General features: G+C 42.6%; 1 protein-coding gene across 1 annotated transcript in view; it reads right to left on the bottom strand.

Moving 5' to 3' along the window:
- Window positions 1-19,988, bottom strand: part of LOC139748192 (uncharacterized) — a 96,109-nt gene that overhangs the window by 40,725 nt on the left and 35,396 nt on the right. The window lies entirely within an intron of this gene.

Raw genomic sequence — 19,988 nt, 5'->3', positions numbered from 1 at the left:
AACCTCGACGGGGGATTAAACTAAAAGTCTACAACCTAAACTTCGGCGAGGGTTGGCTAGTAACCTCCTTATCTTCGAAGTCACGATGTCTACGGCTTAAGACCACTCGAACCTTTAATAATAACAAGGAAATGTTGTAAACAAGACCCCCAAGTAACGGTAGGGAAAGCAATTTCCTCGATGTAAACATTGCACACAGGTAGACACCTTCATCAGCATCAGCCTCGTCAAGAATGCGCGCGAAACTAAAGCGCATCATTGCCTGTCTCATCTCCAATTCTCGTTAACTTGGGACCAAAAACCCGCAGGAAACCTGAACACACACACTGCATTTCTTTACCTCCCAGGGAACGCACCCACTCCAATATATTCCAAAACTCCGAAAAAATCAATTACTTTAGTATATATATATATATATATATATATATATATATATATATATATATATATATATATATATATATATATATATATTAGGAGCCTCTAAAGTCTGTGACATTGCGTTCATCTATAACATTTTTTAGAATATGATTATCAAGCCTCACGAACCCCTTTTCTGGGTTTCTGCAGCGTGGAAGCTGCGCTACAATCAGTAGCAGGGTAATCATGATGCACTGCTCTGAATGCGAGAATGTTCTCGATGGAACTAACTTCCATCAGGTAATGGCGATACAGTCGAGGTGATACCCCGATCGTGACCAGACATCACATTAAGATCTCAAGTTCTCCTACATCTGTCCTCTACAATTCTACATCCATAAAACCCATATTTTTCACCGTATGAAAAACTGTTAACCAGGTGTGTACGCTGGAGTCTTCACCCCTCAGTACGTAGACAAAGTTTCAAAGTTTCTCTCTTTCATCTTGATGAAGCTATGGCGCCCTTTGGCACGTGTTTATTTATTTTTTTTTTTTTTTTTGCCTACCCGTGACACGTGGGCTGCTGACCCCTCCCTCCCCTGTCCACACCAGCCAATCCCTGCACCAGCCACACGTGCAACCCCACGCGACCCGTTCCTCCTCCACTATATATATATATATATATATATATATATATATATATATATATATATATATATATATATATATATTTCCACGCCATAAAGATATCCTTTGGAAGGCTACACATCTCTTCGGCAGTGCTCTCTCTCTCTCTCTCTCTCTCTCTCTCTCTCTCTCTCTCTCTCTCTCTCTCTCTCTCTCTCTCTCTAACAGCTCAAGCAGTCATGCACACTGACGTACGTACAGACATTGTGTATTCTTCACAAACTTACAGTAACACTTCGTACATACACACACACACACACACACACAATCGTCTGTTTACGTGTCTTGTATACAGACATATACATCCAAATAAACCGTTATTTATTCATTAATTGATATATTTTACACTCGTAAATATTCTTTTTTTACATTTCCTTGTTCTATTGTGTAATGACCACATGTCAACTTCTAACAGATACCTGTGTTATTCAGGACCTTTGGAATGGCTCCTGCAGAAACTTTTAAGTGCTTTAGCGAAACGCAAAGGTTAAAATACATGTTATAGTAGCACAAACAGCTATGTTACAGCCTTACACTAAACACTTTTCGTATTTACAGTGATTCCAGCGATCAACAAACGTGTCAGGGGGGGAAACTTTAGTGCATGTCAGATGACAACCTCTGTGTGTGTCATCCTTGCTTCCGCAAGATAAATGGAGTAAATGTACAATGATGCGGAGAAGAGAGAGAGAGAGAGAGAGAGAGAGAGAGAGAGAGAGAGAGAGAGAGAGAGAGAGAGAGAGAAGGGGGGGACGTGAGAACACTCCATCCAACTTATCGATTGGATCCCTTGGAAACATTGCCACGTAGGGACACTACCTACTCCCCAACCCTCACCTCCACACCATTACCTCAACCTTCAACTTACTTCATCACAATCTAACAACCATCAAACCACCAGTTTCCTCATAGAATTAATCTCTGCCTCCCTCCACCCACCCACGGGAGATTGGGAGGGGGGGGAAATGCCTTGGTGGGTGGGTGGGTGGGTGAGGGAGTTTTGCTCGAGATGCGAATCTGGCAACTCTAGCGTGAGCGGTGATTGGCTGAGTGGCGGCTGAATGGCGATGACCAAATTGACAATCGTGCGCGCGGGACTTGACTTGCTCCTGGACCTGGCCATGGCTACACCAGAGCTGGAATTCTCACACACACACACACACACACACATATATCAAAAGTTGTTTTGGCTGCTGCCTTCTTAAAGGTTAGCTGTGGCCAACATACGGTGGAAACTTTTACAGCGCGTTGAGTATTAAGTGGATTCTTTTTTTTTTTTCCACTTAATCTTTAGCAGACCAGTGCATATATATATATGTATATATATATATATATATATATATATATATATATATATATATATATATATATATATATATATATATATTGTGAAGAATTTTACATACCTAGGTAGTTCATAAACACGAACTTTACATCAAAGGCTAATTCAACTTATAAGTGAGCCATCTTAGAGTATTTTCCTTATCTTTAGGTAACAAATTTATTATTGATGAAGTAATTCAATACATCTCACGCAACCAACACATCCACTCAACGCCTCACTATACTACAGTCACTGAACGAGCCGGTGTGCCATTACTGGCACACCAGAGAACGGGCTGTCATTGGGCCAGTGCCAAGTATACACATTAAATAAATAAATAATATAACATGAAAAAAATACTTTAAACCAGCACTTAGAGAATGCTTTTTAAGAGACAATATTGTATTAATGTACCAGAATATATATATTTTTGATTCAACGTCATCAAAATGAAATCTTAAATCGATTAAACACGACGACATGACACTTTGAGTTCGATTACTTAATTCTTCAGTACCATTGTGAACGTCACTGTCCCCAAGGGTTGAATTATCGTATCGGAGGGCAGTTATCGTTCTCAAACCGGTTGTTATCGTACGTCTTCGTACCCATTGGATAAATCATCGAAGAAAAAGGGAGTAAATTATCGTACCTAATGGCTAAGATGTATTATCGTACTTAAAGATTAAGTTGTCGTACCATAGGACTAAAGTAATTGTGCTAAAAAAAAAGTTACGTCATAGTATCCAAGGGTTAAATCGTAATGAAGGGTTAAGTAATCGAACTCAAAGGGGTTAAGTCATCGTACCTAAGGGTCAAGTCGTCCTAAAGGCTACTTGTCGTACTTAGAAGGATCAAGTCATCGTACTCTATCGGTAAAGTTGTTGTGCGGTAGACTTTATGTCGTACACAAATGAGTGTCATCGTAATCAGAGGATTAGATCGTCGTACCAATGGGATTCAGTCGTTGTACTCAAGTATTGAATACCAATTCCAGAGAATTTTCGCGTAGACACTGCAAAGACAAGCTCCCAATCCCCATTGCCACTCAATGCCATACATCATCACACAGGCCTTTTGTCTTGGAGATAAATAGCCAAAAAAAAAGGCCATTGAAAAACCTTAAGCAGCCATTACCTGTTCTCAAAGCCTATCACAGATAAATAACAAATGAAGGAGGGGAGAAAAAGAGTTCAGTCTAATAGAAAAAGCGATACAGTTCAACAATATAATATACGTTCTCATGAATACAATATATTCCATGTGAAATGACTCCGTAAATAAGGTGAAGATAAAAAAACATATTTTCGAATGCACAGAACATCTCGATCCCACACCTGGCCATATATAACTGAATCTCCATCATTTCACGAGCACACGAAAATGCCGACATGGTTGAATCACCTCACAAAATAGAATGGTTGTGTAATAATGGTAAAAGTAGATACGATGTTCAGAGAAATAGACATTTTGCACTAGGACTACAAGTGTAATAATGTAATTACTTGTGTAAGACGATGTCTGTCTCTCTGTGAGCACTAAGGACCATATTATTGTATAAATCTGTATCATATAAAGTTATCTAATCTAACTTAGGTATACAAACACAGATAACAATATCGCTAGAAAATATCTAATTAATCATCACCAAGATATATACATTAGTATTTTTCCATATCATATTTTTTTCAATCCAATGTACTATATTTACGATCTGTTCGTCCATGGTTAATTTTGCAATCATGGTTTGAACGTATATCTGCAATCTTAGTGCTATAGCTTTTATTACCATCTTACTATCATCAGTTATTTTTTGCATATATATATATATATATATATATATATATATATATATATATATATATATATATATATATATATATATATATTTTGCTTTGTCGCTGTCTCCCGCGTTTGCGAGGTAGCGCAAGGAAACAGAAGAAAGAAATGGCCCAACCCACCCACATACATATGTACATACATACACGTCCATATATATATATATATATATATATATATATATATATATATATATATATATATATATATATATATATATATGTATATATATATATATATATATATATATATATATATATATATATATATATATATATATATATATATATATATATATATTCCCTTATCTTAATGACCAAAGATCTAAGTTATAGGACATTCTTGCCATCATGCCAGTCATAACGGAAAATTATATAATCAACATCAAATCCCATAAATTGTCGCGAAAGAAATGAATTCAAAAATCCACCCCCCATTTTTTTTCTCTCATCTTGACCAGGGTGTGTGTATAACACCTGTACTACACTCGCCTGAGTGTCAGGAAGAGCGTTAGTGACACAGCTCTGAAGTCAAGCCATCACTTCAGTGGCTGTCAAGCTTTATTCCTTAGGCCCAAGCTGAGCTGTGTTTTCTATCTGCTTTTGGCTCTCACTCCACAATAACACAGAGGCTTTCGTTTTGCATGACCATCAGAATTATTCTGCGGTGAGCACTACGCGTACTGCTTGTCGGGAACATTCTCTCTCTCTCTCTCTCTCTCTCTCTCTCTCTCTCTCTCTCTCTCTCTCTCTCTCTCTCTCTCTCTCTCTCCGGATGCTCCTACTCCCAAAATAAGTGTAGAAAATAAGTGGGGTTGGGTGGGGGAAATATGGGTTGAGGTTGTGGCTTGTAGGACTGGGTTGAGGTTGTGGCTTGTAGGACTGGGTTGAGGTTGTGGCTTGTAGGACTGGGTTGAGGTTGTGGCTTGTAGGACTGGGTTGAGGTTGTGGCTTGTAGGATGACTGGGTTATTATAATAACTGAACATAGGAAATTCATAACGGTTTCATGAGCTCGCCCACTGCGCATGTGCGGCGGGGCGCTGCCTGATGCACAATAACTCCCGCCAGCTGAGGGAGCCACGCTTAGTAACACTCGTTTTTGTGGATGCTAATCCTCTCGCTGCTCATGGCAGCTTAGTAAACACTCTACACACATCAAATGCATCTGGCAAGCAACAGGACCAAGAGAGGGAGGGGGAGGAAAAAAAAGAGGGAGAATCTGCTACATTTGCCACATCTGGAGATTCGGCCATGTTGAATCCTAGAGATGGGCCCGTCAAAAATTGTCAACACAAGACTTCTTCCCTTAACTCGAAACCCTTAATAAGAATGTGAGCCAAGACACACTCAGGGAATCCCTTAATTCACTTAAAGACAGATGAATCAGGAAGAGTTCTTACGCAGGGAACCTACTGGGACCCACAAAGCTTTGTTTTGCTCAACATCTTTATATTTTGGGGACAATAAAACATTTATCTAAGAGTCTGATGATTTGACACACACACACACACACACACACCTGACATTTAACGCACACGACTGCTCTTACAACAACACATCGAAAGCCTTTTTCATACGCATGTTATCTAACAGGAAATTAGTTGCTGAGAGAGAGAGAGAGAGAGAGAGAGAGAGAGAGAGAGAGAGAGAGAGAGATTTCTCGCCAAATATTAGAATCCAACTTATATATATATATATATATATATATATATATATATATATATATATATATATATATATAAACTAAAATCTGCTTAAGTTCCGTGAAGGCAATTATATGTACACAAAGAGTTCATGAAGGTGTACAGGAGGGTAACAAAGAGAGAACCAGAGTTTATAGAGTTGAGTCATAGGGAAATACTTAGAAGCCATTTGCATGGAAGAGAGAAGAGTGAGTGGTGACATGATCAAAGTTTTTACGTCTTATAACTAGTTTGATAAAGTCAGCAGTAAACATATATTCGAGAGTTGCAAATAAATTGAGACTGTATGATAAAATTCCGGTCGTATATTTGAGAAAGTTCAATAGATATGGAGGAAGGAAGGGGGGAGCGGGCGCCCTCACATTGTATTTTTCGAGCGAATTATGAAACAGCGCCAATCAAGACAGTTAAATACGCCTCCAGCACGGCAGATAACACTAGAACATGGTGATGGTGTGTCATCACGCCTGGGGCAATGCCATGGCTCATTACGGGCTAATTAACCCACAGCGGAAGGGGCAATCACATTCAGATACGATAGAAAACGGGATGGCAGGTACCCCTATCTACTTGTCGTTCCTCTGCACGGAGAGAGAGAGAGAGAGAGAGAGAGAGAGAGAGAGAGAGAGAGAGAGAGAGAGAGAGAGAGAGAGAGAGAGAGAGAGAGAGATTAATAAGACCACAAGGTAGCTGAGATTTGGTGTAATATATATATATATATATATATATATATATATATATATATATATATATATATATATATATATGTACTGATGCTATACAAATATAATGAAGAGCTCTTATATAAAACTAGTTTAGAGTATTTCGAATATAATAACAAATATGTAATTGACATAAGACTTGTATAAAGGTTTCGTACACCTCAAGATCGTATAACCATATTCATAAAATATAAATCATGATAAACACAATGATAAACACTTATTATTTATTATATCACGATAAACACAATGATATACATTTATTCTTTATTATATCATGATAAACACAATGATAAACACTTATTATCTAGACCTTTTTCTTCATTCAGACGTTAGAAACAACAGCAAAAATATATCTATATAAAACTACGTATCTTTGTACAATAAAGGTATTTCGTTGTCATCCTCGTATATTCTAGCTACCCAGTGTTGTAAATTCAAAGCTGAATCCAACCCGTGTTCATTCAAAAGTTGAATCCAACCCGTGTTCATTCAAAAGTTGAATCCAATGCGTGTTAATTCAAAAGTTGAATGTCACCCGTGTTAATTTAAAAGTTGAATCCAACCCGTGTTAATTCAAAAGTTGAATCCAAAGCGTGTTCATTCAAAGTTGAATCCAACCCGTGTTCATTCAAAAGTTGAATCCAATGCGTGTTAATTCAAAAGTTGAATGTCACCCGTGTTAATTCAAAAGCTGAATGTCACCCGTGTTAATTCAAAAGTTGAATCCAACCCGTGTTAAATCAAAAGTTGAATCCAAGCCTTGGTAATTCACCACAGTGAACCCTGGTGGTCGAGAACCGAGTTATTTCTGACATTTTCTCTGGGAAAACCCCGGATGACGGATCACAGACAACATGATAATGAACATGTATCACACTGGCTAACGAAAGGTATATAGAAACTATGAATCATCATATAAATCACTGATAAACCAGTGTTAGCAAATATATATATACACAAGGTGTTTCTATATATATATAAATGTAACGAAGATTCCTGTCTTGTATAACTTCATCCAAGAATAACTGACACCTTCACCTCCGCAGTTATTACATAATTATTTCTGATAATTCTCTCTCTTATCTTAACGAAATTAATTTACTTAAGCCATTCGTCTCATCTTATACACTACACACATACATTTCACAGCCTAACATGCTGTAATTACCCACGGGGTCGATTTGTGCCAGTAATGGCACACCGAGCACACACACACACACACACACACACACACACCCTAACCTGTGCCAGTAATGGCACACCGAGCACACACACACCCCGACCTGTGCCAGGGGTAGCCACAGACTACTTAAAATTCCTTCATTAACAGTTGGCTGTGACGAGATGTGACGCTGGACATGACCCTCCACCGCCAAAGACTTTTCAGCTCGTATGTATACGTCAAATTACACTACAGCACAAATATTAAATGATAATGATGAAAAGATAATTAAGATAAGGTCATGGGACGTGTGAGGTTAGCCAGGCAGGGGGCTAGTGTGCCAGGGGGGGACCAGGCCATCTTCCCATTTCCTAAATTTCCGTTTTCTAAACGAGTTCGTTTTTATGGGAAAATGGTGGGGTCGAGGTGGTAGACTATAGCTTTTTAAGTTAAACCCTTTTAAAATATTGAAAACCGGTTCTAAATCTATTACTAAGGTAGGATTCACTTATGCAAATACTCGTATTTATGACTGAAATGACATAGAGTGCTTGAGTGTCCTTCATGCAGCTTGGAATTTAATTACGACCAAACTGGTTGAATATCATGTTTCGCAGGGAATTTTGCCGACTGGTCGACATGGATGGGCCAAATACTATTTTGCCGAGTTACTTATTTGTCTTATTTCCTGTTTATCACTGGATTTATCGATGATTCCTTCATAAAGGATAGTTTTCGCCGTTATAAAGACTGGTAGAAAATGTTAAGTTGAATGACGAAAACATCATCTTGAATTGCAAAGTCGACCAGGTTGGCAGAACTTACACCCGTCGCCATTTTGAAGCGCAGGGAGTGTGTGGGGTTGAAAAATACACCAGTACACCTAAGCTAACCCTCACCCTCAGACTATGCCAACCTCAACGAGATGACGTAAGGAGGAAAATACATAATACAGGAAAATGAACCAGTCGGCAAAATAACATTTTTAACCCCTTCGGCGCCATCTGGTCGGCATTATAAACATTTTTTTATTTTCAAAACGAGAGCCTACGGAACCTCAGAACCCGACCTGTGCCAGTAATGGCACCCCGAGCACAGACTGTCTGTGGCAAGGGCCAGACGAACACACACACACACACACACACACACACACCCTTTCTCCAGCACTCCGACCAGACACAGAATCAAAGAGACAGACTGATATATGATAACTTATCTCTCTCTTAAGTACGTGTACGCACGCATGGGTGAATCTGAGATAGATAGATAGATAGATAGATAGATTAAGATGGGAGAAGAGGGAAAGTAAGAAGAGAGAGAGAGAGAGAGAGAGAGAGAGAGAGAGAGAGAGAGAGAGAGAGAGAGAGAGAGAGAGAGAGAGAGAGAGAGAGAGAGAGATTGGGTACGAGAGTTCATCCTTGGCCCCACACATAACTTTATATTTGACCATAACTCATCACACGATAATTCTTTTCCTAACCTTTTCTTCCCCATGTGTGTGTGTGTGTGTGTGTGTGTGTGTGTGTGTGTGTGTGTGTGGGCGCGGGCGGACGTCTGGGGTATGGGGAGGCTTTCACAACTGCACGGGAAATACCTACTGAGGTTAGCCAACTGGTCTGGTCTCGAGATGTGAGCCTTCATCTCCGTCTTCACTGTAGTGAACAACGGGATCTTCGTAACGTTCAATATATCCATCTTACCTAAACTGTCTGCCATACCTTTACCTTAATCTCTGCCAATATGCTCGACCTTACCTTATGGAAAAGCTTCAACTACGATCAAGTATGTATCTATATGTATAATCACACAGCATAAGTTTATTTCTGCCGGATGATCAGAGAGAGAGAGAGAGAGAGAGAGAGAGAGAGAGAGAGAGAGAGAGAGAGAGAGAGAGAGAGAGAGAGAGAGAGAACAGCGCAAGTAACCAACCCAACCCAGTCCATGTGTCCCAGTATTGCCCAAACCAGACAACAGGATGTTGTTGTTGTTGTTGTTGTTGACTATTAACCTGGCTAGGCTTTAACCTGGCGAATCTTCATACACACACACACACACACACACACACACACACACACACACACTGTAATTCGAGCATTAGTTAAAAGAAAATAAAAAAATAACCTACATAATCTATGCTCAGTGAAGTCCATATGTTTCAATCCCTAGCCTTTCCTATTTCTATTCCACCCATTTTATTCTTTTCTCTCTCCCATTTCCTGGGATAAATATTTTTAATGTCAACAAAAAAAACATGTCATGTGGTAAATTTTAGCACAAGAGAGAGCAGAAAAAAAAAAATCTGCCTTTAGCGAGAGTTTGTACTGGTGGTCTCTGCCAGAGTACTGCTGGGCTAAACCAAAGTCGAGTCGCTGTCATTAGACTGTTGGGGTCTATGTCTACCACAGACTCTTGTCAAAAAGAGAAGAAAAAAATATTGGATTTACCCTTCCGATAAAGTTGCCAGAAACCGCTAGCACGTATTACTTATTTTCCCACCTTTTAACCCATAAAGTTTTCCTTCATAGGCATACTCATATCATTGTCACACTGCCGGATATCACAGTGTGAGGGAGAGAATGAGTTAGATGTAGGATCGAGTCTCGCTCCACCACCAGAGGAGAGGGAGTTGAAGTGATTTAGGTGATGGTGTGTGTGTGTGTGTGTGTGTGTTTGGACGCGCTCGTTCGCTGGCTCGGTCGCTCGCTGTGCAGGATGTGAGCCAGGCTTTGCAAGATGTCAGCTCACTCTCCTTTGTTCTCTACCCTTGTGGATATTTATATTTCTTCCCCCCATTCTTTGATGTAGTTTTGCTGTTGAAGGTATCTGTTGTATCCTTTGGCTATCTACCCGTATAGAAAAAAATATAATTAGGATATATATCGATAGTAGTAACGAACAGTGAGTTACATCCAAGTAAATGTAAGAATATATTGCAATTTGATGAAAACACATTTTCCTTTGGTTTTTTTTTTTTTGTGTGTGTCAGTTCATCGTATTCTTTGAAATGATTTACGATGTAAAACAAATATCAGAAAGGCAAGGAGAGGGGAAATTCGACATCCAAGAATGTTTGACCTTTTCTCTTTACCGCCGTAGTGTTTTAAGAATTTGAAAAGGCCATTATCTTCCAATCTTCAAAAAAGAAAATAAAAAAATCTGTTGATTTTAAAATTCTACTCTAAAGACGGTTGTTTACTGGTACGTGAAGAATTCAGAGAAATGTTACAGATGTCCGAGTGTGACACTTGTATGATTTCTCTCTTTCTCTCTCTCTCTCTCTCTCTCTCCTCAGGGACTATCGGTGTTGTGACCCAATCAACGCCGTAAACATCCCACAAGTCTGGCCTCGCTTGTCGTCCAAGCGGCCCAATCACAACCCCCAGCCAATCAACCCACGGAACCTCTTCCTTCCTTTACTACCAATCCCTAATCTCTCTTCCACCCAATCCTTTCCCAGTCTGCTTCCGTCCACGACCCCCGCCTGCCTGGATTCGTTAGCGAGACGCGCCCTGCCAATGATTGAAGGAGGCAGTGAGGCGACAGCCAATCTGTCTGTGTGTGTGTGTGGGGGGGGGGGTGGTACACGACTTGAACGACGCCACGACGACAAGTGAGGCTGACAACCCCCCTCCCCCCCCCCCCCCACCTCTCCTCTCTTGGTCGCTGCTGCTGCTCTGTCGTCGTCTTGATGTCTATCGGAGGTTTGTGCCCCCCCCCCCCCCCACCGGCCAGCTGGTGGTCGCTCACAGGTGTACGGTAACTGTGTGCGCGATGTACGAAAGCTGGTTGCAAGATGTACGACGACTGTTTGAGAGAAGGAGGGGGGGATGTATGTGTGTGGGTGATGTATGGTATAACTGGCTGAGATGTACGATAACTGGGTGTGACGTACGGTATAACTGGTTGAGTGATGTACGGTATACCTGGCTGAGATGTACGATAACTGGGTGTGACGTACGGTATAACTGGTCGAGTGATGTACGGTATAACTGGCTGAGATGTACGATAACTGACTGAGTGATGTATGGTATAACTGGTTGACAAATGCACGATATAAATGTTGGGAAATGTACGATTTAATTGAGATGTGCGATAACTGGTTTGTAGATGTAGCTGGTTGCACTGTACGACAATCGGCTAAGGATGTATGATGACTTCTTGGGAGATGTACGATGACTACTTGAGATGTACGATAACATTAAATGGGTGATGAACAATACTCAAGGTACAATTGAGAAATTCTTTACGGAGATGTACAAGTTACAGACCACGGTTATGGGTAAACTTGGTTCAGAAACTAGTGTAGAAATATACAATTGCCAACAGAAAGAAGGTGACAGGTATACAATAGCTGGTAAATTATGTACGATACTTGATCTACTGTATACAACAACGCGTTTAAAATGCCAACTAACTTATTAGGAATGTTCAATAATTAGCAAGAAAATATACAACGATGACCCACGACGTATGATGATTAGTCAAGAGTGTATAGTAATGCCTCAGATAATCACATTCAATATTTGATGGCTTCCTGAATGACTGGTTATGACTGTCGGGTGATGTACGATAACTACTGGGCGGCGAGCGTCAACTGGCCGAGTGGTGTGTGTACTAACCAGGTCTTGAGCGTACGATAATCACACGTCAAATGTATAACAAGAGTTTACCAAGTCCTTGCCTCCTTCTTCAGGTACCACACTCCCCTGCCTCTCACAAGGGAGAGGTAACCCTACCCACCAAAACACTAGGGTACACACCGTTACCATATCTACGTTACCCACACACAGTTCGCTGATCACGTACCAACCTCTGCTGTTACTCTACTGATCAGAGACTCCGATCCTCTCTCTCTCGAAGAGCCGCAGGAGAGAGAGAGAGAGAGAGAGAGAGAGAGAGAGAGAGAGAGAGAGAGAGAGAGAGAGAGAGAGAGAGAGAGAGAGAGAGAGAGAGAGAGAGAGACAGCAGAAATGCCGTTTTCTGGTGAAAATTATTTGATGACCTCAGACCTCCTGGAGCGCTCTCTCTCTCTCTCTCTCTCTCTCTCTCTCTCTCTCTCTCTCTCTCTCTCTCTCTCTCTCTCTCTCTCTCTCTCTCGACTCCTCTTGAGATCCAGCCTTTTATCCCAGAGGAAAAATATATGAAGTATATAACTTGAAAGGGAAGTATAATTCATATATATATATATATATATATATATATATATATATATATATATATATATAATTCATGTTTTCATAGAATTCATGAGAATGTAAGCCTCGAATATCTGTCTTTCTTTTCATGGTAGAACTAAATAAGAACTGTAAGTCTCCTTGTCTTACATCTTTCAGAAATTCAGATTATATATTTCCTGCATTTTCTCACAAGTGGATCTTGAAGGATCACGGAGTGGAGGAGGCAAGAAGGTTGTCTTTGTGGTTAATTGGGAGGAATGATGTGTTGTGGAGGACCAGGTGCTACCAGGTACTCCTTGTACCTGTGGAGGACCAGATACTCCTTGTACCTGTGGAGGACCAGGTACTCCTTGTACCTGTGGAGGACCAGGTACTCCTTGTACCTATGGAGGACCAGGTACTACCAGGTACTCCTTGTACCTATGGAGGACCAGGTACTACCAGGTACTCCTTGTACCTGTGGAGGACCAGGTACTACCAGGTACCACACGTCTGAAGGTGGACGGACTATGGGGTAGGCACTGCAGGAAGCCACTCCGCCGGGAGCACAAGACTTTAGTGCGAGCCAAATCTCCTTGAACGTCGGGCGCTGGAAGTCCATTCCCTGGAAGGCTATTGGCTGGAAGGCTATTCCCTGGAAGGCTATTCCCTTGAAGTTTATTCCCTGGAAGACTATTTCCAGGAGGGCTATTTGCTGGAAGGCTATTTCCCGGAAGGCTATACCCTGGAAGGCCATCGACTGGAAGGCTATTTGCTTCAAGGATATTCCCTGGAAAGGTATTCCTGGAATGATATTTGCTGGAAGGCTATTCGCTGGAAGACTATTTGCCTCAAGGTTGTTCTCTGGAAGGCTATTTGCTGGAAGGCTATTCGCTGGAAGACTATTTGCCTCAAGGTCATTTCCTGGAAGGATATTCGCTGGAAGGTCGTTCACCAGACCGTCACTTGCAGTTGAGCCATCTGGTAGGAAGCCACGTATTGAAACATATTTACCGCACCGTATATTTCCAAGCTCCGTGTGCTGCTAACCCCTTTCTCTTCAAGGTCCTCTTGGTCCAAGAAGGTTCTGGAATGGCTCTTCGTTGAGGTATATCCCTTAAAAGGGCCATTTGTTGGTAAAGCCTTTGAAGGATGTTTACCGATAGAGCCTTTAAAGGGGCAGCACTGATAGAGCCTTTGAATGGGTATTTACTATCAGCCTTTGAAGGGGCATTTACTTACAGAGCCTTTGAAGAGGCATTTACTTACAGAGCCTTTGAAGGGGCATTTACTTACAGAGCCTTTGAAGGGGCATTTACTGATAGAGCCTTTGGAACATTCGTCCCTGAAGAGCCATTGGATGAAAGATTCGCCTTTGAATATCTCCTCTCTGGAAGTCGTCCTTCTTGCTCGCAGGGCCATTTAGCACAAGCGTTCGCTTTCGAGGGCCATTTACCGGGAGGCCTTATGACAGACCTTCGCATGGTTGAAAGGCCATTGAGGAGAGCGGCACGTGCTGGAGGGCCGTTCACCGTGGCATTGCTGGCTGGGAGGCCATTAACTACAACTTCACCAGCTGAATGGTTGTTTGTTGGGGGGCTCGCTCCCTCATGCGTCCACACGATGCTGACCTCATCTTTAAGACGAATCTATCCCAGGTCCCATCTTGGCTGACCATCCCACGTCCCATCTTGGGTGACAATCCCAGGTCCCATCTTGGGTGACCATCCCACGTCCCAGTGACCATCCCAGGTCCCATCTTGGTTGACCATCCCAGGTCCCATCTTGGGTGACCATCCCACGTCCCATCTTGGTTGATCAGACTTACATGGCCACAGTTATAATGGCTAACAAATGATATACGAAGTCGCTATATTAGAATGACGAGCCTGGCTGCACATGGATCAATAGCCTATAATCATTCAAATGTCTTTACAACCCCAAAACCTTTAACATACATCAATTACCAATGATTAATAATCTATCAGAGTTTACGATGGCCAACTGATTTGAGGTCTCATCACTGTAGTGTAACCTCCTACACATTTTCTACTCCACTTTTGGCACTGAAGAGAATCAGGTCATTGCACCTCACAGATAAGGGGGGAGGTCGAGATACTGCCGCTCACGCCCTCGACGAGGAAGGAAGGAAGGAAGGAAGGAAAGAAGGAAGGAAGGAATGAATGAAGGAAGGAAGGAAGGAAGGAATGAAGGAAGGAAGGAAGGAAGGAAGGAATGAAAGAAGGAAGGAAGGAAGGAAGGAAGGAAGGTAGGAAGGAAGGAAGGAATGAAGGAAGGAAGGAAGGAATGAAAGAAGGAAGGAAGGAAGGAAGGAAGGAAGGAAGGAAGGAAGGAATGAAGGAAGGAAGGAAGGTAGGAAGGAAGGAAGGAATGAAGGAAGGAAGGAAGGAAGGAAGGAAGGAAGGAAGGAAGGAAGGAATGAAGGAAGGAAGGAAGGAAGGAAGGAAGGAAGGAAAGAAGGAAGGAAGGAATGAAAGAAGGAAGGAAGGAAGGCTTTATAATCGACTCTCAAGGCACTACGTTCACCTGCATACCCATTCAACCACGTACTGATTTAAGATCAGTGTGGCCTGGCCTATATTTATTTATTTATTTATTTTGCTTTGTCGCTGTCTCCCGCGTTTGCGAGGTAGCGCAAGGAAACAGATGAAAGAAAGGCCCAACCCACCCACATACACATGTATATACATACACGTCCACACACGCATATATGCATACCTATACATCTCAACGTATACATATACATACACACACACAGACATATACATATATACACATGTACATAATTCATACTGTCTGCCTTCATTCATTCCCATCGCCACCTCTCTCTCTCTCTCTATATATATATATATCAAACATTGGTGATGCCTTCCTACATAATTCATACTGTCTGCCTTCATTCATTCCCATCGCCACCTCTATATATATATCAAACATTGGTGATGCCTTCCCACCTTGGAGCAGTCCCCCCTCCCCCTCCATGTTGGGGTGGACCAGGCAACGAAAATACGAAGTTAATTTGGTGTGTTGAGACCAACCACGGAGCCGTTACGGTCCCCCACCCTCACTCATCCACATGACACACCCACCCATCCACCCACACCAGCAGCATCCACACGACACATCCACCCACACCAGTACCTACAAGGCACATCCATCCACCCACACCAGCAGTATCTACAAGACACATCCACCCACACCAGCAGCATCCACACGACACATCCACCCACACCAGCAGTATCTACAAGACACATCCATCCACACCAGCAGCATCCACATGACACATGCATCCACCATCCACACCAGCAGCATCCACATACCACCCATCCACCCACAACAGCAGCATCCACATACCACCCATCCACCCACACCAGCAACCACATGACAAATCCATCCACCCACACCAGCATCTACATCACACATCCACCCCATCCACATCACACATCCACCCACGGCCCCCACAAACCACATTGGCCCTAAACAAATATTTGAAGTGGTCGACCGCTGAATGCTGATTGGCTGGTACCCGGGGGAATTAGCCAATCAGCTCCGCGAATTGGAGAGCCTCGATGTTTACGCTAAGGAAGGGTCGTTACGCACACGTCAGATGTCATTCTAATCTTTTAAGATTTGATGATTTAGTGCGTAAAGGAATACATAAAAAACGAACTTCCTTGATTTTTAGTAAGAGAAAACGACTCATCCATAAAAAATTTAACCCATAACTATTATATATATATATATATATATATATATATATATATATATATATATATATATATATATATATATATATATATTTTATATATATATATATTTTTTTTTCATACTATTCGCCATTTCCCGCGATAGCGAGGTAGCGTTAAGAACAGAGGACTGGGCCTTTGAGGGAATATCCTCACCTGGCCCTCTTCTCTGTTCCTTCTTTTGGAAAAAAAAAAAAAAGTGGTGTGAATATGATAGAGAACAGGGTATAAAGCGTTTCTAACCCACAACACGAATATATATGTAGCCAAACATCAAAGAGAGACATTATATCCTCCTCACGATTTAATCCTTTTTTTTTTTTCCAGGTTGCTTTTAAGGAAGTAGGCTTATCTGGGCTTGCCCTTTGTTCATCCTGGGAGAGATGGTACGCCCTAAACACAGCGAGAGACGAGGGTTAGACACGTATACATTGATGCTTTATGGAGATGTATTATTATACGTAGATTAAGACATACGTCATATACTTAACAAAAATATATTGCAACATTCATGCGTATATAAATGTCCATCTACGTCCCTGGTTCTCTGGGGTATGTAAAAATTACGAGACTATATGTAGTATACACATATTAAGAAAGTATATATGTACAACACTTACACACATATGTGCGCTGACATACAACCTTGCATGTAGAAAAATGTGCAAAGCATAAATACGTAAGGTGGAAATAGAACGATACATATGCATTCATACATACATACATATACATACACATACACAAATACAGACATTAACAAACATGTGCAGGAACAAAACACACACACACACACCTTGATGAAACATTTCTTTTTTAACACATAGTCGCTGGAACTCTCTCTCTCTCTCTCTCTCTCTCTCTCTCTCTCTCTCTCTCTCTCTCTCTCTCTCTCTCTCTCTCTCTCTCACACACACACACACACACACACACCGCCTCAGTCACGGGTTGGTTGGCTGGCTGGAGTGAGGAGGAGCAGCACATTGGCTGGTGTCACTCAGCAAATTCGTCCATTCCCTCACACCTGACCCCGTGGTGGAATCACTCATGTCCACCACCTCTTGTCCTGAGCACCAGACAGTGACCTCTCGTGACCTCAGATGACCTCCCGTGACCTCAGGTTAACCCGCTCGGGGAGTCACACACACACAAGAGGCCAGGTGGCAGAAGAAGCAGATGACCCTAGTGGCTGAAAATGGAAGCTCCGCCCGCGTCTCGTCAATCAACGAGTCTACATAATTCTCCAACCGCCATGACCTGTTCCGTTCCTCCACCTCCCTCCACCAGGACTCGGTCATCGCCTAGGGTCAATGGCGCGGCGTCTGGTTCGTTCTGCAGGGCATGGTAAGCCCCCATGGCTCACCGCTGACGCCAGTCTTCTACGCCTTTCTCCTAACGACCTCTACAAACACCCCTAAACAACTGTCGTCCACCTACCCAACTACGGAGCCACAGCAAATCGCCTCACGTCCACAGCACCAGCAGCCAAGCTACGGCACTTCGGCCACTGTCTTTTTTCCCATCCGCTTGGCACGCCACTCCTGTAGATGCACCACGAGATCCAGGAGGACCGATACGCCTCCCTCCTACAGGATCCGTGTGCCATGGGGGGGCTTCTGCCTCGCCCCTCAATCCACCTCGATCCTTCTTCTTCTAACCTCATCCAGACGCAGCTCACCCAGGGCCTCACCACCTCAGTATGCGCCCCAAACACAGCGGTGTTGTCCATGTGTGTATCCCTCCCCAGTCCTCACCAACACCACCACCAGATCCCACCAGACACATCCCAACACCCGCTACACCCACCTCACTACCTCACACCCACCTGACCCAGAATTTTTTTTGGGGGGAGGGCCTCTCTCTCTCTCTCTCTTCTCTCTCTCTCTCTCTCTCTCTCTCTCTCTCTCTCTCTCTCTCTCTCTCTCTCTCTCTCTCTCTCTCTCAGGACAATAATGGCTTCCCCCCCCCCCCCTCTCTCTCTCGCGTCGTCTTCCTCATACTCAAACAAATGAAAAAAAAAAGACGACGACTTGGAGGAAGAGGGGGGGACACACACACACACACACACACACACACCCAGCTGTCGGCAGCCAGGACCACAGCGGGGTTTCGGTCTCCCTCACACACACACACACACACACACACCCGGACCACAATGCCACACGCCACCCAACGAAAATTGGATTCCAGCCTCGCTCTCCACACACAGATCCGCAGCCATGGGCGATTCCCCGTGCCTACAGGGAACCATTCTCGACCTAGACTGTATGTAAGGCGTAGAACACGGGAGTATGGCACTATCTTAACCCCATCCAGATGGTGTTTGGCAACGTACCCGCTCGTTGCCAGAGGTCTACATATGTAAGTTTAATGAGACGACTCTGTTGTTAAAGCGTTTAAGCCAAACAAATGGTTCTGTTATGACCAATATGGGTGAAAATCCCGCAGAACCCTCGGTGAAAACAACCAACAATTAAAAAAAAAATAAACCTTATTCGTCCGTACACACACACACACACACACACACACATCGGCCTCCGTAGTGAAGTCGTTAGCGTTACTGACCATTAGATCAGCACGGGCCAGCCTGGGGTCAGGCCCATTAGAGTTCTAATCCTGGAGGTGGGAGTCGGCCCACTCCCAACCTAAGTGTTCATCCTCACCTCAGAGCTGGTCGATAAATGGCTACCTGGCTTAGGCTGGTGTGTGTGTGTGTGTGTGTGTGTGTGTGTGTGTGTACAGGAGTAAAGGCAAAATATATAAATACCATGTTTACAGACGGGACAACACGAGTGTAAATCTACCTCACCATAACACAAGTAACACACACACACACACACACACACACACACACACATACACACATTTGCTTCGGTTATTTTCCCCCAAGAGAGCTGATACACAAGGACTCACACGACCGTCTCTACACCGATCTGTTGTGTTGGGCGACAGATAACGAATTTAACGTTGCCTCACACTCGGCCACAGCGAACCACTGATTGTAATGACGTATCGAACACAAAATGGAGGTCCTGTTGAGATAGAGGCAAGAGAGGCGTTGCATAGATAGAACACACACACACACACACCATAGATTCAAATTATAGAAAATGAAACTCTAGTATAGAATGAAATGTGATATAGAATTAGATCAGTAGACGAAACGAGCAATTTGGCAAGTGACGACACACACGCAGGAACCAGACACAGACAACATCAGATATATGACCGATAATGACTGCTTGTCAGGAAGAACCATGTCATTTG

This window comes from Panulirus ornatus, chromosome 73, assembly GCF_036320965.1.
Source record: "Panulirus ornatus isolate Po-2019 chromosome 73, ASM3632096v1, whole genome shotgun sequence".
NCBI lineage: Eukaryota > Metazoa > Arthropoda > Malacostraca > Decapoda > Palinuridae > Panulirus > Panulirus ornatus.
The sequence above is the reverse complement of the archived record's forward strand: the minus strand, read 5'-3'. Positions and strand labels throughout refer to the sequence as shown.